At 43.3% G+C, this 23,957-nt stretch overlaps 1 pseudogene; it reads right to left on the bottom strand.

The window, feature by feature from the left end:
- Positions 1 to 20,297: 20,297 nt before the first annotated feature.
- LOC109867635 (ankyrin repeat and SOCS box protein 14-like) lies at positions 20,298 to 21,138 on the bottom strand (annotated as a pseudogene).
- Positions 21,139 to 23,957: the final 2,819 nt, after the last annotated feature.

Raw genomic sequence — 23,957 nt, 5'->3', positions numbered from 1 at the left:
AGATCACCGACCATTTCGAATCCCACTGTACCTTCTCCGCTATGCAATCTGGTTTCCGAGCTTGTCATGGGTGCAACTCAGCCACGCTCAAGGTCCTAAACGATATCATAACCGCCATCTATAAAATACAATACTGTGCAGCTGTATTCATCGACCTGGCCAAGATTTGTCTGTCAATCACCACATTCTTATTGGCAGACTCAACAGCCCTTTTGAGTCAAATGACTGCCTTGCCTGGTTCACCAACTACTTCTCAGTTAGAGTTCAGCGTGTCAAATCAGAGGGCCTGTGGTCTGATCTGACTTAGAACATATGTGGACAACTGCAAATACCGAGGTGTCTGGTTAGACTGTAAACTCTCATTCCAGACTCACATTAAGAATCTCCAATCCAATCCTATTTCGCAACAAAGAATCCTATTTTGCAACAAAGCATCCTTCATGCTGCCAAACATACCCTCGTAAAACTGACTATCCTACCGATCCTTGACTTCGGCAATGTCATTTACAAAATAGCCTCCAACACTCTACTCAGCAAATTGGATCACAGTGCCATTCGTTTTGTCACCAAAGCCCCATATACTACCCACCACTGCGACCTGTATGCTCTCGTTGGCTGGCCCTCGCTTCATATTCATTGCCAAACCCACTGGCTCCAGGTCATCTCTAAGTCTTTGCTAGGTAAAGCCCCGCCTTATCTCAGCTCACTGGTCACCATAGCAGCACCCACCCATAGCACGCGCTCTAGCAGGTATATTTCACTGGTCATCCCCAAAGCCAACTCCTCCTTTGGCCGCATTTCCTTACAGTTCTCTGCTGCCAATGGCTGGAGAATTATTTCTCCCTCATTAACTTTAAGCATCAGCTGTCAGAGCAGCTTACCGATCATTGCACCTGTACACAGCCCATCTGTACATAGCCCACCCAACTACCTCACCCCCATGTTGTTATTCATTTATTTTGTTATTTTTCACCCCAGTATCTCTACTTGCACATTCATCTTCTGCACATCTATCACTCCAGTGTTAATTGCTAAATTGTAATTATTTTGCCACTATGGCCTATCTAACCTCCTTAATCTTACTACATTTGCACACAATGTATGTAGACTTTTCCATTGTGTTATTGACCCTATGTTTGTTTATCCCATGTGTAACTGTGTTGTTTGTGTCGCACTGCTTTGCTTTATCTTGGCCAGGTCGCAGTTGTAAATGAGAACTTGTTGTCAACTGGCCTACCTGGTTAAATAAAGGTGAAATTAAAACATGTAATTTAAAAAAAAAGTCTGGGTGGGAATGGGGCGGAGTCCCTGATGTTTGGATCCTCCAGTCTCTTTGGAGTCATCTGTTTCCTGATCACCAGTCTGCACAGATGTGTCAGTGAACGGGGTTTCGGTCAGAGAAGAAAGACAGAAGAGAGGTTTCAGGTTCAGGAGCAAAGGTCGTTTTTTTTGGGGGGGGGGCCCCCCATGTCCCCTACTCATGGCCATTGCATTGCCTACACATTTATCTTGATTTTTCCTTTGAATTTTATCAAACTACTCACCTAATATGCAGCTGATCTAAGCCACGCTTTGCGCTTATCCAGTCGTTGTCTCTGATTGGGAGCCATATTTAGGTAGCCTGTTTTCTATTGTGTTTTGTGAGTGGTTGTATCCTGTGTTAGTGTTTTCACCATATGGGACTGTTTCAGTTGATTGTTTGTACTTTTGTTCAGTTGATTTATTAAATATATCATTATGGACACTTACCACGCTGCACATTGGTCTGATCCTTGCTACTCCTCTGAAGAGGAATTCCGTTACAGATCCACACTGCTCTCCCAGCCAAGTGCAACAGCCAAGAAACTCTGATGAAATTACAGAACTGGGTGACAAAAAAGATTTGTTACGGCATTTATTACAATCGTTAATATGTGGATTTTATGAGAGTTTATGGATTTAAAATGATAACTCACAGAAACCTTTTCTTGATAATTGGAATCAGTCTGGTCACTCAAGTCATCCCAGGTGCCGTCATTGAGACAGCAGAAACTTTTGTCTGCGTCATAGCTGTTGTTCAGCGGCAGACGCATCATCATCCCGTCCCGCAGGCAGTACTGCAGAGCCTGTGGGAAACACTGTCACTCACCACGGAAAAGTAACAATTGATGTCTGCATGTCTGGCCAAAAGCAGCTTTACAATCTCGTACTGCCCATCTCTCACCGCCACCACGAGGCAGAATAGAGCGGCCAGGTCAGGTTTGTCTCCTGTGTTCAGCAGCATTTCAGTGCAGGTCACGTCTCCATTAGAGACAGTAAAGTACAATGCACTTTTTCTCATGTCTCTGTAGTCTTCAGAGATGTGAAAGTCTAGGAGAGCGTTGACATCAAAGCCCTTTTCCACGAGTAGCTCCAGGCATTGTACATGGACTCCGTTGGCTGCAGAGTGAACGGGACTCTTGCCTGAAAGTCTGATTGCCCTTCTAGTGGTTATCAGAATAAAAATTCTCTGTGACCTGATAGAGAAAAGTTAACTCTGATCAGTGAAGTAGTTTTCCTTCAAACTACATTCGGTTCTTCTTTATTTGAAAGATGAATAATGGACTCAAGCAGAGGAGGCTGGTAGGAGGAGCCATAGGAGGAAAGGCTTATTGTTCTGGCTGGAATGGAATAAACGTGGTTTCCATATGTTCGATGTGTTTGATACTGTTCCATTTATACCATTCCAGCCATTACAATGAGCCTGTCCTCCTATAGCTCCTCCCACCATCCTCCTTAGAGTACTCACAGGTAATGGCCCTCATATGCTGTTCAATGAATGGGTAGCTCTGAGCACAGGCTAGGTACATTGGGGTTGGCTCCATGCTGCAGAAGGAAATCTATACAGTCTGGATTCCCAGATTGTGCAGCATCATACAGCACACTGTCCCCATTGGGCGCCTGTGCATTCACATTACCACCTAGTTGTAGGGAGAGGAAATCCAGCTTCTGCTTATTGTCATTTCTCAGACAATTGTTATGTATTTTTTATTTTACCTTTATTTAACCAGGTAGGCCAGTTGAGAACAAGTTCGACCTGGCCAAGATAAAGCAAAGCAGTGCGACACAAACAGAGTTACGCATGGGATAAACAAACGTACAGTCAATAACACAATAGAAAAGTCTATATACAATGTGTGTAAATGTAGTGAGATTAGGGAGGTAAGGTAATAAATAGGCCATAGTGGCGAGAGTTAGCAATTAAACACTGGAGTAATAGATGTGCAGAAGATGAATGTGCAAGTAGAGATACTGGGGTGCAAAGGAGAAAAAAATAAATAGCAATATGGGAATGAGGTAGTTGGGTGTGCTATTTACAGATGGGCTATGAACAGGTGCAATGATCAGTAAGCTGCTCTGATCAGTAAGCTGCTCTGATCAGTAAGCTGCTGCTTAAAGTTAGTGAGGGAGATATAAGACTCCAGCTTCAGTGATTTTTGCAATTCGTTCCAGTCATTGGCAGGCAGCAGAGAACTGGAAGGAAAGGCAGCCAATCGAGGAGTTGGCTTTGGGGACAACCAGTGAAATATAACTGCTGGAGCGCGTGCTACGGGTGGATGCTGCTATGGTGACCAGTGAGCTGAGATAAGGCGGGGCTTTACCTAGCAAAGACTTATAGAGGACCTAGAGCCAGTGGGTCTGGCAATGAATATGTATTGAGGGCAAGCCAACGAAAGCATACAGGTCGCAGTGGTGGGTAGTATATGGGGCTTTGGTGACAAAACGGATGGCACTGTGATAGGCGACATCCAATTTGCTGAGTAGAGTGTTGGAGGCTATTTTGTAAATTACATCGCTGAAGTCAAGGATCGGTAGGATAGATACAGTGGGAGAATCTCAATTGCATTTCCTTAATTTGTCAGGTCCTCACTCCTCGCCTCCTCAAAACCCATTGGATGAAAAGGTCAGGTGTCCCTCCTGTCTGTCCAATGGGTGTTGAGAAGGCGAGGAGAGAGGACATGAGAAATCAAGGAAATTAAATTGAGATTCTCACGATGTCCCAAATCACACCTTAACCCATAGTAATTTTTGCAGCGTTCACGCAGTTAGCCCAATTCTGATATTCTTTCCACTACCTGGTCTTTTAACCAATCACATCAGATCTTTTCACATGAGATCTTTATTAAGCATATCTGATTGATCCAAATACCAATTAGTGAAAAAAAGATCAGAATTGGGCCACTTGTCTAAATGCAGCCCAAGTGTCTGATGGGTTTGGGCAGAGCCATATATTAAGAGAATGTGTATCCAAGTCGGTCCTGTGTTATGGTGTTAATAAATTGCATATCTGCTTTCACTGGACATCTTCATAGGTTTTGAAAATTATCAGAAATAAACGGCACAAAGCGGAAGCATCAATTATCACCTAGCAACGACTATGGAGGAGAAAGTGGCGCTCTCGTAACATTCAGACAGAAACCGTATTGGCCCAACTCTCTATATAGATATGACTCTGGGTTTGGGTTGTTTTATGCAAAATGTTGAAAGTTATATATAGCTCTAGCCTATCAGAGGGCAAACTGGAGCTGTCGTGTTTTTCCATACTCACCATTGTGAAAAAAGGATCTCAAGAACCTCTGAGTGGGCGTGCTGTGCTGCAATGGTCATTGGAGTCACGCCGTCTTGATCTATCTCAGAGACCTGGCCACCATGTTCCAACAACAGCTCCATGATATGAGAGTAGCCTACCTTTGCCGCCTCGTGCAAGGCAGTCGACTGCTTCAGACAGACCTGCTCCACACAGGCTCCTCTCGTGATCAGGGCAGATGCCATTTCATACGATCTAACAGCTGACTGGGAGAAATCACAACAACTGTTGAATATCAGGGGAACAATATGAGTCATTTCAACAACAATACTTGTTGTGACAACAAGGATGCCAAGGACACAGACTTTATACCTTTCACTATTACCTAGCAGTAGAGGGGATTCTCGCTTGAATCTTCACATTGTCCACCAGACCAGCAATAGCTGCTAGAGTTAGCAGTGTTTCTCCCTCCATTGTCTTCTCCAGGGACAACCTAAGAGACGCTGTTGGACACAACCCAAGAGATCAGGAACCAGTTCTAGCACGTCCAACAAAACAAGTCATGTCGCACATAAATCAGTAAATATCCACATTCATGCCAGTAGATTTATAGGATATGCAGTACGTGTCCAGATATGCAGCCGATGACGTAATTGCTCTGTAATAGCCTACCCCACAACACTAAACCCACTGGCTCCATGTCATCTACAAGACCCTGCTAGGTAAAGTCCCCCCTTATCTCAGCCTGCTGGTCACCACCTGTAGCACGCGCTCCAGCAGGTATATCTCTGTGGTCACCCCAAAAACCAATTCTTTCTTTGGCCGCCTCTCCTTCCAGTTCTCTGCTGCCAATGACTGGAACGAACTACAAAAATCTCTGAAACACGTATCTCCCTCAATAGCTTTAAGCACCAGCTGTCAGAACAGCTCACAGATTAGGTCAGTTCCAAGATGGCATAGCAGTTCAGACGTCTTTTGTCCTCATCTTGTCGTGTCCCATATATACATATATTTACAACTTTTTTCACACAAACATACATACATACATATATACACACACACATATACATACATTTTTTTTTTTTTCTCCATAAACTCATCTTCAAAACACTCTCCTGCAACCCGCCTCACCAATTTATTTAAAAAAAAAATGTATTATTTACCTCAAATCTGTAATCCTCCATAGAAGCCAACCAGAAGCTAACCAGAAGCTAGTTAGCTTCTTTACTGGCTAATCGTTAGTTTTCAGCTAACCACGGTTTGTGGTCATCAGCTATCCTTTAGCTCGAAAATCTATCGCCAGTTTTGTACGGCGCGGCTCGGACCGGAACATACCGGACCTATTTTTCTCTCCATGTCCCTGGATTTCAACCGCTAACTCTGGACATTCATACCTGGATCTCGCAGCTAGCTAGCTGCTATCCATGTGACTATCGGATTTCGTCGATTCTGGAGCAAACATCAATTATTCCGGAGCTAGCCAGCTGAAGAGTTCCATCAATCATTCGTGGGCTACAATCACCTATCCGGACCCGTTTTACTGCCAACCCGGGCCTCTATAACTATATCTATTGTTTTTTTGTGTGTGGTTTGGATTCAACCCCTCTACCACACGGAACCCCACTAATCCTACCGACAGAAACGCACGAGGTGGCAGACCTCGTGCGTAATAACAGACCTCCATCCTATGCTAGCTTGCTACCGATGGCCCGGCTAGCTGTCTAAATCGCCATGACCCCAACCAACCTCTCTACTCACTGGACCCTTTTGATCACTCGACTAAGCATGCCTCTCCTTAATGTCAATATGCCTTGTCCATTGCTGTTCTGGTTAGTGTTTATTGGCTTATTTCACTGTAGAGTCTCTAGTCCTGCTCACTATACCTTATCCAACCTATTAGTTCCACCACCCACCCACACATGCGATGACATCTCCTGGTTTCAATGATGTTTCTAGAGACAATCTCTCTCTCTTCATCACTAAATACCTAGGTTTACCTCCACTGTATTCACATCCTACCATACCTTTGTCTGTACATTATACCTTGAAGCTATTTTATCGCCCCCAGAAACCTCCTTTTACTCTCGGTTCCAGACGTTCTAGACGACCAATTCTTGTTGCTTTTAGCCGTACCCTTATCCTTGTAACGGCGTTCTTCGTTTGTTGAAAGAGAGTCGGACCGAAATGCAGCGTGGTGGTTACTCATGTTCTTTAATGAAAAAAAAGTGATGATACATGAAATAACTATTAAATACGAAAACAAAACGTGAAACTTATTACAGCCTATCTGGTGAAACTACACAGAGACATGAACAATCACCCACGAAAGACAAAGCGAAACTCAGGCTACCTAAATACGGTTCCCAATCAGAGGCAACGAAAATCACCTGACAGCTGATTGAGAACCGCCTCAGGCAGCCAAGCCTATACAACACCCCTAATCAGCCGCGATCCCAAATACTACAAACCCCAATACGAAATACAATAACATAAACCCCTGTCACACCCTGGCCTGACCAAATATATAACGAAAACACAAAATACAATGACCAAGGCGTGACAATCCTACTCCTCCTCTGGCGATGTAGAGGTGAATCCAGGCCCTGCAGTGCCTAGCTCCACTCCTATTCCCCAGGCGCTCTCTTTTGACGACTTCTGTAACCGTAATAGCCTTGGTTTCATGCATGTTAACATTAGAAGCCTCCTCCCTAAGTTTGTTCTATTCACTGCTTTAGCACACTCTGCCAACCCGGATGTTCTAGCTGTGTCTGAATCCTGGCTTAGGAAGACCACCAAAAATTCTGACATTTTAATTCCAAACTACAACATTTTCAGACAAGATAGAACTGCCAAAGGGGGCGGTGTTGCAATCTACTGCAAAGATGGACAGAACTCTGCAGGCTTACTATCCAGGTATGTACCCAAACAATTTGAACTTCTACTTTTAAAGATCCACCTCTCTAAAAACAAGTCTCTCACCGTTGCCGCCGGCTATAGACCACCCTCTGCCACCAGCTGTGCTCTGGACACCATATGTGAACTGATTGCCCCCCATCTATCTTCAGAGCTCGTGCTGCTAGGCGACCTAAACTGGAACATGCTTAACACCCCAGCCATCCTACAATCTAAGCTTGATGCCCTCAATCTCACACAAATTATCAATGAACCTACCAGGTACCTCCCCAAAGCCTTAAACACGGGCACCCTCATAGATATCATCCTAACCAACTTGCCCTCTAAATACACCTCTGCTGTCTTCAACCAAGATCTCAGCGATCACTGCCTCATTGCCTGCATCCGTAATGGGTCAGCAGTCAAACGACCTCCACTCATCACTGTCAAATGCTCCCTGAAACACTTCAGCGAGCAGGCCTTTCTAATCGACCTGGCCGGGTTATCCTGGAAGGATATTGATCTCATCCCGTCAGTAGAGGATGCCTGGGTATTTTTTTTAAATGCCTTCCTAATCATCTTAAATAAGCATGCCCCATTCAAGAAATTTAGAACCAGGAACAGATATGGCGAGTGTAGAGAGTATAGAGATATTGTTATCCACGTCGGCACCAACGATGTTAGGATGAAACAGTCAGAAATCACCAAGCGTAACATAGCTTCTGCGTGCATATCAGCTAGAAAGATGTGTCGGCATCGAGTAATTGTCTCTGGCCCCCTCCCAGTTAGGGGGAGTGATGAGCTCTACAGCAGAGTCTCAACTCAATCGCTGGTTGAAAACTGTTTTCTGCCCCTCCCAAAAGTTAGAATTTGTAGATAATTGGCCCTCTTTCTGGGACTCACCCACAAACAGGACCAAGCCTGACCTGCTGAGGAGTGACGGACTCCATCCTAGCTGGAGGGGTGCTCTCATCTTATCTACCAACATAGACAGGGCTCTAACTTCTCTAACTCCACAATGAAATAGGGTGCAGGCCAGGCAGCAGGCTGTTAGCCAGCCTGCCAGCATAGTGGAGTCTGCCATTAGCACAGTCAGTGTAGTCAGCTCAGCTATCACCATTGAGACCGTGTCTGTGCCTCGACCTAGGTTGGGCAAAACTAAACATGGCGGTGTTCGCCTTAGCAATCTCACTAGGATAAAGACCACCTCCATTCCTGTCATTACTGAAAGAGATCATGATACCTCACATCTCAAAATAGGGCTACTTAATGTTAGATCCCTTACTTCAAAGGCAATTATAGTCAATGAACTAATCACTGATCATAATCTTGATGTGATTGGCCTGACTGAAACATGGCTTAAGCCTGATGAATTTACTGTTTTAAATGAGGCCTCACCTCCTGGCTACACTAGTGACCATATCCCCCGTGCATCCCGCAAAGGCGGAGGTGTTGCTAACATTTACGATAGCAAATTTCAATTTACAAAAAAAAAAAAGACATTTTCGTCTTTTGAGCTTCTAGTCATGAAATCTATGCAGCCTACTCAATCACTTTTTATAGCTACTGTTTACAGGCCTCCTGGGCCATATACAGCGTTTCTCACTGAGTTCCCTGAATTCCTATCGGACCTTGTAGTCATAGCAGATAATATTCTAATCTTTGGTGACTTTAATATTCACATGGAAAAGTCCACAGACCCACTCCAAAAGGCTTTCGGAGCCATCATCGACTCAGTGGGTTTTGTCCAACATGTCTCTGGACCCACTCACTGTCACACTCTGGACCTAGTTTTGTCCCATGGAATAAATGTGGTGGATCTTAATGTTTTTCCTCATAATCCTGGACTATCGGACCACCATTTTATTACGTTTGCAATTGCAACAAATAATCTGCTTAGACCCCAACCAAGGAATATCAAAAGTCGTGCTATAAATTCACAGACAACACAAAGATTCCTTAATGCCCTTCCAGACTCCCTCTGCCTACCCAAGGACGCCAGAGGACAAAAATCAGTTAACCACCTAACTGAGGATCTCAATTTAACCTTGCGCAATACCCTAGATGCAGTTGCACCCCTAAAAACAAAAAAAATGTCTCATAAGAAACTAGCTCCCTGGTACACAGAAAATACCCGAGCTCTGAAGCAAGCTTCCAGAAAATTGGAACGGAAATGGCGCCACACCAAACTGGAAGTCTTCCGACTAGCTTGGAAGGACGGTACCGTGCAGTACCGTAGAGCCCTTACTGCTGCTCGATCATCCTATTTTTCTAACTTAATTGAGGAAAATAAGAACAATCCGAAATTCCTTTTTAATACTGTCGCAAAGCTAACTAAAAAGCAGCATTCCCCAAGAGAGGATGACTTTCACTTTAGCAGTGATAAATTCATGAACTTCTTTGAGGAAAAGATTATGATTATTAGAAAGCAAATTACAGACTCCTCTTTAAACCTGTGTATTCCTCCAAACCTCAGTTGTCCTGAGTCTGCACAACTCTGCCAGGACCTAGGATCAAGAGAGACGCTCAAGTGTTTTAGTACTATATCTCTTGACACAATGATGAAAATAATCATGGCCTCTAAACCTTCAAGCTGCATACTGGACCCTATTCCAACTAAACTACTGAAAGAGCTGCTTCCTGTGCTTGGCCCTCCTATGTTGAACATAATAAACGGCTCTCTATCCACTGGATGTGTACCAAACTCACTAAAAGTGGCAGTAATAAAGCCTCTTGAAAAAGCCAAACCTTGACTCAGAAAATATAAAAAACTATCGGCCTATATCGAATCTTCCATTCCTCTCAAAAATTTTAGAGAAGGCTGTTGCGCAGCAACTCACTGCCTTCCTGAAGACAAACAATGTATACGAAATGCTTCAGTCTGGTTTTAGACCCCATCATAGCACTGAGACGGCACTTGTGAAGGTGGTAAATGACATTTTAATGGCATCGGACCGAGGCTCTGCATCTGTCCTCGTGCTCCTAGACCTTAGTGCTGCTTTTGATACCATCGATCACCACATTCTTTTGGAGAGATTGGAAACCCAAATTGGTCTACACGGACATGTTCTGGCCTGGTTTAGATCTTATCTGTCGGAAAGATATCAGTTTGTCTCTGAATGGTTTGTCCTCTTTGTTGTTGCCATTTATGCTGCAGTAGTTTATGTGTCGGGGGGCTGGGGTCAGTTTGTTATATCTGGAGTACTTCTCCTGTCCTATTCGGTGTCCTGTGTGAATCTAAGTGTGCGTTCTCTAATTCTCTCCTTCTCTCTTTCTTTCTCTCTCTCGGAGGACCTGAGCCCTAGGACCATGCCCCAGGACTACCTGACATGATGACTCGTTGCTGTCCCCAGTCCACCTGGCCATGCTGCTGTTCCAGTTTCAACTGACCTGAGCCCTAGGACCATGCCCCAGGACTACCTGACATGATGACTCCTTGCTGTCCCCAGTCCACCTGGCCATGCTGCTGCTCCAGTTTCAACTTCCACCTGACTGTGCTGCTGCTCCAGTTTCAACTGTTCTGCCTTATTATTATTATTCGACCATGCTGGTCATTTATGAACATTTGAACATCTTGGCCATGTTCTGTTATAATCTCCACCCGGCACAGCCAGAAGAGGACTGGCAACCCCACATAGCCTGGTTCCTCTCTAGGTTTCTTCCTAGGTATTGGCCTTTCTAGGGAGTTTTTCCTAGCCACCGTGCTTCTACACCTGCATTGCTTGCTGTTTGGGGTTTTAGGCTGGGTTTCTGTACAGCACTTTGAGATATCAGCTGATGTACGAAGGGCTATATAAATAAATTTGATTTGATTTGATTTGATATAGTCCTTGGTTCTCCCCAGACCTGACTGCCCTTAACCAACACAAAAACATCCTATGGCGTTCTGCATTAGTGTCGAACAGCCCCAGTGTTATGCAGCTGTTCAGGGAAGCTACAAGCCATTATACACAGGCAGTTAGAAAAGCCAAGGCTAGCTTTTTCAAGCAGAAATTTGCTTCCTGCAACACTAACTCAAAAAAGTTCTGGGACATTCTAATTCTCCATGGACTTTACAACACCTCCTCCCATCTGCCCACTGCACTGAAGATAGGAAATACTGTCACCACTGATAAATCCACCATAATTGAGAATTTTCGATAAGCATTTTTCTACAGCTGGCCATGCTTTCCACCTGGCTACTCCTACCCCGGTCAACAGCACTGCACCCCCAACAGCAACTCACCCAAGCCACCCCATTTCTCCTTCTCCCAAATCCAGTCAGCTGAGGTTCTGAGAGAGCTGCAAAATCTGGACCCCTACAAATCAGCCGGGCTAGACAATCTGGACCCTTTCATTCTAAAATTATCTGCCGAAATTGTTGCCACCCCTATTACTAGCCTGTTCAACCTCTCGTGTCGTATGAGATTCCCAAAGATTGGAAAGCAGCTGCGGTCATCCCCCTCTACAAAGGGGGGGCCACTCTTGACCCAAACTGCTACAGACCTATATCTATCCTACCCTGCCTTTCTAAGGTTTTCGAAAGCCAAGTCAACAAACAGATTACCGACCATTTCGAATCTCACCATACCTTCTCTGCTATGCAATCTGGTTTCAGAGCTGGTCATGGGTGCACCTCAGCCACGCTCAAGCTCCTAAACAATATCTTAACCGCCATCAACAAGAAACATTACTGTACAGCCGTATTCATTGATCTGGCCAAGGCTTTCGACTCTGTCAATCACCACATCGGCAGACTCGACAGCCTTGGTTTCTCAAATGATTGCCTCGCCTGGTTCACCAACTACTTCTCTGATAGAGTTCAGTGTGTCAAATCGGAGTGTCTGCTGGCCGGACCTCTGGCAGTCTCTATGGGGGTGCCACAGGGTTGAATTCTTGGACCGACTCTCTTCTCTGTATACATCAATGATGTTGCTCTTGCTGCTGGTGAGTCTCTGATCCACCTCTACGCAGACGACACCATTCTGTATACTTCTGGTCCTTCTTTGGACACTGTTAACAACCCTCCAGGCAAGCTTCAAAGCCATACAACTCTCCTTCCGTGGCCTCCAATTGCTCTTAAATACAAGTAAAACTAAATGCATGCTCTTCAACCGATCGCTGCCTGCACCTGCCCACCATCACTACTCTGGACAGCTCTGACTTAGAATACGTGGACAACTACAAATACCTAGGAGTCTGGTTAGACTGTAAACTCTCCTTCCAGACCCACATCAAACATCTCCAATCCAAAGTTAAATCTAGAATTGGCTTCCTATTTTGCAACAAAGCATCCTTCACTCATGCTGTCATACATACCTGTAACGGTTCTCTTGTGGTGAAGGAGAGTCGGACCAAAATGCGGCGTGTAGATTGCGATCCATGTTTAATAAACAAATGTAAAACACGAATCAATAAAAAGACTACAAAACAAAGAACGTAACGAAAACCGAAACAGCCCTATCTGGTGAAAACACAGAGACAGGAACAATCACCCACAAACACACAGTGAAACCCAGGCTACCTAAATATGGTTCCTAATCAGAGACAATGACTAACACCTGCCTCTGATTGAGAACCATATCAGGCCAGACATAGAAATAGACAAACTAGACATGAAACATAGAATGCCCACTCAGCTCACACCCTGACCAACCAAAACATAGAAATATACAAAGTAAACTATGGTCAGGGTGTGACAATACCCTTGTAAAACTGACCATCCTACCAATCCTCGACTTCGGCAATGTCATTTACAAAATAGCTTCCAATACCCTACTCAACAAATTGGATGCAGTCTATCACAGTGCAATCCATTTTGTCACCAAAGCCCCATATACTACCCACCATTGCGACCTGTACGCTCTCGTTGGCTGGCCCTGGCTTCATACTCGTCGCCAAACCCCCTGGCTCCATGTCATCTCCAAGACCCTGCTAGGTAAAGTCCCCCCTTATCTCAGCTCGCTGGTCACCCTAGCATCTCCCACCTGTAACACACGCTCCAGCAGGTATATCTCTCTAGTCACCCCCAAAACCAATTCTTTCTTTGGCCGCCTCTCCTTCCAGTTCTCTGCTGCCAATGACTGGAACGAACTACAAAAATCTCTGAAACTGGAAACACTTATCTCCCTCACTAGCTTTAAGCACCAACTGTCAGAGCAGCTCACAGATTACTGCACCTGTACATAGCCCATCTATAATTTAGCCCAAACAACTACCTATTTCCCTACTGTATTTATTTTATTTATTTATTTATTTTGCTCCTTTTCACCCCATTATTTCTATTTCTACTTCGCACATTCTTCCACTGCAAATCTACCATTCCAGTGTTTTACTTGCTATATTGTATTTACTTTGCCACCATGGCCTTTTTTTGCCTTTACATCCCTTATCTCACCTCATTTGCTCACATCGTATATAGACTTGTTTATACTGTATTATTGACTGTATGTTTGTTTTACTCCATGTGTAACTCTGTGTCGTTGTATGTGTCGAACTGCTTTGCTTTATCTTGGCCAGGTTGCAATTGTAAATGAGAACTTGTTCTCAACTTGCCTACCTAGATAAATAAAGGTGAAAAGGTTGGACAGCTGCCTTGTGCAGAGGGTACCAGCCCCTGTCATCAGCTCTTGGAGGGAGAGAATGTACCAGAAAGAATGATGACTTTTCACAGGAGCATTAGTGTCTTATGATGAAGTATCAGCCATTCAATATCAGTCAATATCAGTCTACATTCAATATCAGTCTACAGTTTCCTAGCAGTTTTCTGTTGTCAAGTAATTGGACATGATTCATCTAAGCTACATAAAATGGTGTCGAGCCGGCCCCCAAAATAGTATGGCACAAGCCAAGGGTTCCTTGTCTCTCTCCCTCTCCGATCATGCCCAGATTATGAATGCTACGTTAATGTCAGCAATGCATTGTAACTTATGTCCATGCCCTGTATAATGTAATCATTAATTTTACAATGATATGAGATACTTGCATTTAGTATTCAATTCTTAGATATTTCTTGATTCTTAATGTAAGTCATCAATAGTCCTGCTTCAATATTGCTAAATCATCGGTATGGAGTCAGATAAACAGTTTAATAGACTTTGTCATTATTAATTACATAGTCTTATCACGGGTCGATGTGGGATATGTATAATATAAACTCAGCAAAAAAAGAAACGTCCTCTCTGCGTTTATTTTCAGCAAACTTAACATGTTATGTTCATACAAATATTTACACAAGATTCAACAACTGAGACATAAACTGAACAAGTTCCACAGACATGTGACTAACAGAAATGGAATAATGTGTCCCTGAACAAAGGGGGTGGGGGTCAAAATCAAACGTAACAGTCAGTATCTGGTGTGGCCACCAGCTGCATTAAGTACTGCAGTGCATCCCCTCATGGACTGCTCCAGATTAGCCAGTTCTTGCCGTGAGATGGTACCCCACTCTTCCACCTGCAAGTTTTCAGACATTTCTGGTGTGAATGGCCCTAGCCCTCACCTTCCGATCCAACAGATCCAAGATGTGCTCAATGGAATTGAGATCCGGGCTCTTCGCTGGCCATGGCAGAACACTGACATTCCTGTCTTGCAGGAAATCAAGCACAGAACGAGAAGTATGGCTGGTGGCATTGTCATGCTGGAGGGTCATGTCAGGATGAGCCTGCAGGAAGGGTACCACATGAGGGAGGAGGATGTTTTCCCTGTAATGCACAGCGTTGAGATTGCCTGCAATGACGACACGCTCAGTCCAATGATGCTGTGACACACCGCCCCAGACCTTGACGGACCCTCCACCTCCAAATCGATCCCGCTCCAGAGTACAGACCTCGGTGTAAGACTCATTCCTTCGACGATAAACCGACCATCACCCCTGGTGAGACAAAACCGCGACTCGTCAGTAAAGAGCACTTTTTGCCAGTCCTGTCTGGTCCAGCGACGGTGGGTTTGTGCCCATAGGCGATGTTGTTGCCGGTGATGTCTGGTGAGGACCTGCCTTACAACAGGCCTACAATCCCTCAGTCCAGCCTCTCTCAGCCTATTGCGGACAGTCTGAGCACTGATGGAGGGATTGTGCGTTGCTGGTGTAACTCGGGCAGTTGTTGTTGCCATCCTGTACCTGTCCCGCAGGTGTGATGTTCGGATGTACCGATCCTGTGCAGGTGTTGTTACACGTGGTCTGCCACTGCAAGGACGATCAGTAGCGCTGTCTTAGGCGTCTCACAGTACAGACATTGCAATTTATTACCCTGGCCACATCTGCAGTCCTCATGCCTCCTTGCAGCATTCCTAAGGCACGTGACCCTGGGCATCTTTCTTTTGGCTGTTTTTCAGAGTCAGTAGAAATGCCTCTTTAGTGACCTAAGTTTCCATAAATGCGACCTTAATTGCCTACTGTCTGTAAGCGGTTAGTGACTTAACGACTGTTCCACAGGTGCATGTTAATTAATTGTTCATGGTTCATTGTACAAGCATGGGAAACAGTGTTTAAACCCTTTACAATGAAGATCTGTGAAGTTATTTTGTTTTTTATGAATTATCTTTGAAAGACAGGGTCCTGAGAAAGAAATGTTTATTTTCTTGCTGAGTTATTGATAAATATCACTTTACAATTTAAAGTTGGGACAAGTGGGCTTGATGCATTTTCATTGCAATATTTTTTTTTGCATACAGCTCATCTGCAGCCATGGTTCATGATTTAAATAAAACAGTATGACTTTACATGGCACCCAGTGTCATAACACAGTCATAGCCGTGTCATATGTCATAATAGCTGACATAATATGGTCATAGCACTGTCATAACACAGTCATAGCCGTGTCATATGTCATAATAGCTGACATAATATGGTCATAGCACTGTCATAACACAGTCATAGCCGTGTCATATGTCATAATAGCTGACATAATATGGTCATAGCACTGTCATAACACAGTCATAGCCGTGTCATATGTCATAATAGCTGACATAATATGGTCATAGCACTGTCATAACACAGTCATAGCCGTGTCATATGTCATAATAGCTGACATAATATGGTCATAGCACTGTCATAACACAGTCATAGCCGTGTCATATGTCATAATAGCTGACATAATATGGTCATAGCACTGTCATAACACAGTCATAGCCGTGTCATATGTCATAATAGCTGACATAATATGGTCATAGCACTGTCATAACACAGTCATAGCCGTGTCATATGTCATAATAGCTGACATAATATGGTCATAGCACTGTCATAACACAGTCATAGCCGTGTCATATGTCATAATAGCTGACATAATATGGTCATAGCACTGTCATAACACATATATTTAGACCTGTCGTGACATATATTGCATTATTTTATGTCTGGTTGTGACACCCTACATTAGAGTGTCAAAACCCACAAAGCCTACCAAAACAAGGCAAAACATTCCATTACACCATAGCCTACTTGTGAACAGTATGTTTTTGTTATATAACATTTTCTGAAATGTACCATATTAAATTATCATTGTAATTGTGCACACATTGATGTCAGATGTTTGTCATGGTTTCTGATGACTGGGATGAATGCAGGAGCAGGACAAGACACACTCTTTTTAACTGACATTTTTTAATTTTTTTTATTTAACCTTTATTTAACGAGGCAAGTCAGTTAAGAACAAATTCTTATTTACAATGACGACCTGCCCTGTCCAAACCTTAACCCGGACGATGCTGGGCCAATTGTGTGCTGCCCTTTGGGACTCCCAATCACAGCCGGTTGTGATACAGCCTGGAATCGAACCAGGGTCTGTTGTGACACCTCTGGCACTGAGATGCAGTGCCTTAGACCAAGGGCATGTAGGTGATAGGCTTATCTGGGTTATATGATTTTGATGGTAACAATACTTTTTGACTGTGTCATAAAGTGAATTTTCTATTTAAAAGTTATTTAAAATATGATGTAAAAAAAACATGAATGTAAAGAATTAATTTACACAAAGGAAACTTCTTGGCAGGGAAAAAAACACATTTGAATAAATGTGGGTTTTGACACTCTTAAATAGGTGTCATAATCAGCCATAAAAGAACGCACTATATCTCACAACAGGTGTAAACATATTGGTCATGACAGTGTTATAACCATACTATGACAGTTTATAACAATTTATGTCAGATGTTATAGCATATTATGACATGGTTATGACCATGTCATAACGTGTTATGATGCTGGCTGTCAAGAAAAGTGTTACCCATAAAACCCTGCATGTGAAAATGACAATCTCAGTAATCAGACAGAGTCACAATGCATTTACCTCGATCAATAGCCTTTAGGATCTTCAGATGTTCATCACTGAGAATATTGAAACAGAGGAGATCATGTTTAGACAGTGTTCCAAAATAATTGAAGTAAGCATAATATGAATAATTGTTCATGTCATTTTGATCTAAAAAATGACAGCATATAGCAAAATGCAAAAGTAGCCTAGGACATGGAGTATTTTCACAAGTGTATTCGTATCATGCATTACCTCTCTAAAGATGATAATGATATTTGTGGCACGAATCCTGAATGCTCATCTAAATGTCGTAATCAAGCAGTCGATCTTCGTCCAGGTCGTCAGGATCCATAGCTTCAGAGGAAATAGGGATGTTACCATGTGGCCTACTATCACCGTGCTCCCGACCTTTAGGTGTGCAAAGGTAATTGACTCCAGAAACATCTAAACACAATGTTCTGTTTTATTAGATGCATTGTCCTTTTCACCAGTCAGGCAGATTTCAGTTCTCACCTGTGAAATCTAGTTCCGTTGAAATCACAGGTCCCACCCGGTCCAGACAGAGAGTGTAATTTGTGCCATGCCTGAACTGAATCCCCTCTCTACCAAACACACACACACACACACACACACACACACACACACACACACACACACACACACACACACTGCTTACTCTCCAGGGCACTGTAGAGCAGGGCAAAGTAGTCCCTGCACTGGGGGTTCATCCGCATGTTCATCCACACACGCCTAATGCTATTTTTAGGTGTCATCTGCTTCCGTTGAAGTCGTTTGTTTAGCATGCAGGCCATACCACAACATCCAAATGTTGTGTCTTATGTTCACTCATTTTCCATAATGTCAACTGTAATAATTACAGAGATATTTATACGACTAGTGCAGAAAGAGACAGCAATGTTAAAATAACAGATGGCAAATATTAGCCTTGTCAGAAGAGAATTGTTCAGGGAAGATCCATTTTCTCTGGCAGACCATCAAAGGGGCTTGAAGAACTCCCTGCTGGGTAGTATTAACATGTGATTAAAATGTAGAAAGACATCCATTGTTGTTGATTTTCCGAGACGCAAAGATGATTCAAGACTATTGTGCTGATTCTGAATAGGATCTCTCAGAAGCTGCATCAGAACTGCTGGAGCTCCAGCATCAATTCCCTTTCAAAGGCTTTATCAAACATCCATGCTTTACTTATTGCTTTTTTGACTAATATGTTACTCAAAAAGAGACAGGGGAAGACATTATCCAATCAATAAAATAAAAAAAAGACTTTACAACGTGTGAAACAGAAATGTAATAATATGCTCAACAATTCAAACATACTGTATACAAGCTGCATAGTCAATACGGTTGCATGGTTGGTAGTTCACAGTCGTCTCTTCTCCCTACATGGCAAACACTTTGGCCATTCAGATCATTCATCAAGTAGCTCTTCAGTCTGGGAGGGAAAAGGTCACAGCTCATGAACATGGGCAGGGCCGGATTAAGAAATCATAGGCAACGGAGCTTTGGTCTTGAATTCAAGCAAACAACAGCCCAGGCCAATGAAGCGACACACATATTGTACAATATTAGGAGGATATACATGTATATACAGTACCAGTCAAAAGTTGGGACACACCTTCTCATTCAAGGGTTTTTCTTTATATTTTACTATTTTCTACATTGTAGAATAGTGAAGACATCAAAACTATGAAATAACACATATGGAATCATGTAGTAACCAAAAAAAGTGTTAAACAAATCAAAATCTATTTTATATTTGAGATTCTTCAAAGTAGCCACCCTTTGCCTTGATGACAACTGTTCAGGAGTTTTATGGCTTGGAGGTAGAAGCTGTTAAGAAGCCTTTTGGACCTAGACTTGCTGCTCCGGTACCGCTTGACGTGCGGTAGCAGACAGAACAGTCTATGACTAGGGTGCCTGGAGTCTTGGACAATTTTTAGGGCCTTCCTCTGACACCGCCTAGTGTAGAGGTCCTGGATGGCAGGAAGCTTGGCCCCAGTGATGTACTGGGCCGTACGCACTACCCTCTGTAGTGCCTTGAGGTCGGAGGCCGAGCAGTTACCATACCAGGCAGTGATGCTCTCGATGGTACAGCTGTAGAACGTTTTGAGGATCTGAGGATCAATGCCAAATCTTTTCGGTCTCCTGAGGGGAAATAGGCTTTGTCGTGCCCTCTTCCCGACTGTCTTGGTGTTTTTGGACCATGATAGTTTGTTGGTGATGTGGACACCAAGGAACTTGAAGCTCTCAACCTGCTCCACTACAGCCCTGTCGATGAGAATGGGGGCGTGCTCGGTCCTCCTTTTCCTGTAGTCAACAATCATCTCCTTTGTCTTGCTCACGTTGAGGGAGAGGTTGTTATCCTGGCACGGCACGGCCAGCGCTCTGACCTCCTGTCTCCACTCATTGAAAGCGGGCTCCTGAATCCTCCTGTGGTTGGCTGGTGCAGTAAAAACATACTACATATGTAATATATACTGTATATATTTCCTTATTTTTGCTGCCATTTCCTTATTTTTGCTGCCTCTTGGGCCGCCCAGGGGCTTCAGCCGCAGTAAGCCCCTGCATTAATCCGACCCTGATCATGGGGTCATTCAGTCTTTTCAAGGTCAGCTGCTTCCTGATCTCCAGTCAGCACGGGTGCTTGAGTGATCGGGTTTCCCTAGGTGAAAGAGAATAAACAGAAGAGTAAACCTTTTGAATGTGATATACTCCATGTAAATGGTGCATCTGGAATAGTAAAAGCATTGTATTTGAATGTGATATACTCCATGTAAATGGTGCATCTGGAATAGTAAAAACATTGTATTTGAACCTATAGTCTTGTCAGTATATAACCTTACCCAGAACGTCACATATGTCAGGCCATTCTTTCTGCTTCTCCAGGGTGAGTTTGAATTGTGAAGAGATATGCACATGACTAACATAGTGCAGAAGAATGCGCACCACACACCCAGACAGGTGCATGAGGCATGAGAGACTCATGAATTCACAAAACTGCATAAAGGATAGACGCGATTGGAAAATGTTTTGTTTGTCACTCAGTCGAGAGAAGCTTAATAAACATCCCACAATGGAAATAATGAAAAAAAGGTTGACAACTCACTGGAATTCCTTCTTCCCTCTACACATTTCATACTCAAGCTGTCGTCATGGTTACAAGTGAAGCACCTTTCAACGTCATAGCCATTGTTGAGCAGAAGACACATCATCTCGTCCCGCAGGCAGTAATACAGAGCCGGGGGAAGCACTGTGTTACTGACCACTGTGAAGTAACAATTGACGTCTGGCCAGAAGCAGCTTCACAATCTCATACCTCCCAGCTCTCGCCGCCACCAGGAGGCAGCATAGAGGGTCCAGTTCAGGTTTGGCTCCTGCGTTCAGCAGCATTTCCACGCATGGGATGTCCCTAGAGACAGCAAAGTATAATGTGCTTCTTCTCAAGTCCATGTTCTTGTCTGAGAGGCGTCAGGAGGACGTTGACGTACAAAGCCATTTTCTATGAGTAGTTCCATACAATCAGAATGGTTGCTATCAACTGCAGAGTGAATCGGGCTTTGGCCAGTGAGTTTGATAGCAGTGAGAAATGAAAAAGGTTTGGTGGAGATGGACATGTCATTCAACACCTGTGAGGCCTGGCCGAATGTTGGTAGATTAGGGTTGGCTCCATTTTTTAAGAGAAGTTCAATACAGTCTGGGTTTCCTGTACCAACTGCATCCGCCAGAACTGCATCCACTCTTCCCATTTAAAGCCTGGGAATTGACTCCGTTTCCTTATATGACATGTAAAAACAAAGTCACACCACCTGAGAGAATACATGAGTAAAGTTTATAAGCACGACCTCTGTAAATTCACAGAACCTATGACTAGATGGATACATTAACATTCCGAGCTGATTTTACCTCACTGGTTACATACCATAGTGGAGAGCAATGTCTAGCATGTGGACATGGAAACACCCAACAGGGTCAAGCCCCGGTGATCTTTCTAGTTAACCTGAGCTCCGCAACACCATCGTGACCTCAGAGCAGCCCACCTTGGCTGCTTCCTGCATGAAGGTCCACTTCTTCTGACAGATCCGCTCCACCCACTAGCAATCAAAGAATAGGCCATTTCATATGAACCGGCCCTAACAGTTTCAGCAAGGAGAATGAAGCTATGCAGCTCCGTGGTTTTAAAAACTCCTTACAACACAACAATGGTGAATACAACTCAAAGATTGTGTTTCTATGAACTTCTGGATTCATCACAAAATCATTGTGAAGACATTTATCTCTAACTGAAATATTTGTCTGTTTATTACTTAACCAAATGAAATGCAGGTCTACACCTATTTGTTTTAAGGTTGATTTGGTAACAGTGTCATGATCAATGTGATTAAACAACACAATTGTTTACAGTTTAAGTGTGTCATTTTCCTCAGATTGCAGTACACTAATTTTACCCAGCAATAGTGGGTAGTCATTGTGTTGGTGTTGTGTGGAGAAGCTCCCACGCTCCAGGAGTCTCCACCAGATCGGCTTTAGCTGCCAGAGTCAGTGGCGTCTCTCCCCCCATTGCTGTTCTCTCCTCCAGCGTTAGCCCATGTGAAGCTACTAGAACAATTCAAAAGGTCACGGCAGAAATTCCTGGACTTAATGTCTGACCAACCATTATGATGCAAGGGTGCCATTCTGACTGGCAAATGTCTATTGCCATCTAGATTGGTTGAGCCAGACAGGGGAGGGGCTCAATCTGGATGGAATCCAGGCTACCAAATTGGGTAGGTATTTTAATGTATGGAACAAACTGCAGGGCTTTGTTGACGTAAAGAAAGTATAGTACCTTGTTGGTACTATAAAAGGTTTTGTACTTACTGCATTTAAATAAATTGGAACTACTTGGTGCCAGTGTATAACTATGAGTCAATTATCATGGGCTGTTTATCATAAATATGGCACACTTGCATATGTCATCATTGTGTGTTTTAAGCCTGCTCTCAGTTATGTTTGGCTTGAATCCCACCATTCATGTCATCAGAGATCAAGCTCATAGATGCAATGGATTATTCTCTTTTGTGGCATGTGTGTGTGTCCGTGCAGACAACAGGCCTCTAAAGTTCAGTATCTTATAAATTGCTATGAGCTCTTGTGTCTGTAACCACATAGCAGTGGGTACTTGGTTCTGAAGTGTGGATTATCTCAGTAGTATAGAGCTGCTAGATTACCATGGCTTTGAGGAGCCATCATTGGTATTTGGTGTTTTATTAGGATCCCCATTAGATGTTGTGAAAACATCAGCTACTGTTCCTGGGGTTTACACAAAACTCGAAACATGACATATTAGAGAACACAGCTCAATGACAGACAGAACTACATACATCAGACTCAGATCACCCATCAGACCCATTCAAACTCCAAGCTTTATAACAGTATTCTACAATAACAAATACCTTAGCAGAGCTGTCCAATCTGACCAGACCAGTTCAGAGTTTCTACTGTTTATATTAACAATATTGACTTGTCTGTCAAAAATTGTAACCTGCACTTGAATGCCAATGATACTGTTGTGTATGTTATTGCCCCCACAGTTGACCAGGCTCTATCTGAACTAGAGTCTGCCTTCATTGTTGTACAAAAAAAACTTTGTTGACTATAAATTAATACTGAATGCAGGTAAAACTAAGTATATGTTCTCTAGAGTGCATAAACATAAGTCTGATGATTTAAGCATATGCACTTTGGATGGTGTCCATATTGATCGTGTCCGTGCTTACACATCTCTGGGCATCTGGATAGGTGAAAAGCTGTCTTTTAAAAAGCATATTGATGAGTTAGTGAAGAAGCTGAGAATAACAATGGGCTTCTTTTAAAGAAATAGGTGCTGTCTCTCGTTCAATAGTAGAAAGCAGATTATTCAGTTGACGTTCCTATTGTTCCTAGACTATGGAGACGTCATGCGTATGAACACAGCTGCCACTTCATTAAAGCCATTAGATGCAGTTTATCATAGCGCGTAGCGTAGCGCATAGCGCATCACTGCATTCTCTACCAGAAAGTTGGTTGGCCCCCTTTGATGTCACATAGATTGATACTTTGCTATGTTTTCATTTAGAAAGCCATTTTACCATTAGTCTCACTGTACATAACATCATTATTAAACTTTAGACTAAGGTCCGCTTTAGACTTTAAAATATATAAAAAACTCTGAACCAATTATATTAATTTGGGGACAGGTCGAAAAGCATTAAACATTTATGGCACTTAAGCTAGTTAGCTTGCACTTACTA

The sequence above is a fragment of the Oncorhynchus kisutch genome, linkage group LG22, assembly GCF_002021735.2.
Source record: "Oncorhynchus kisutch isolate 150728-3 linkage group LG22, Okis_V2, whole genome shotgun sequence".
Classification (NCBI taxonomy): Eukaryota; Metazoa; Chordata; class Actinopteri; order Salmoniformes; family Salmonidae; genus Oncorhynchus; species Oncorhynchus kisutch.
Note: the sequence above shows the minus strand (reverse complement) of the source record. Positions and strands in the feature narration are given on the sequence as shown.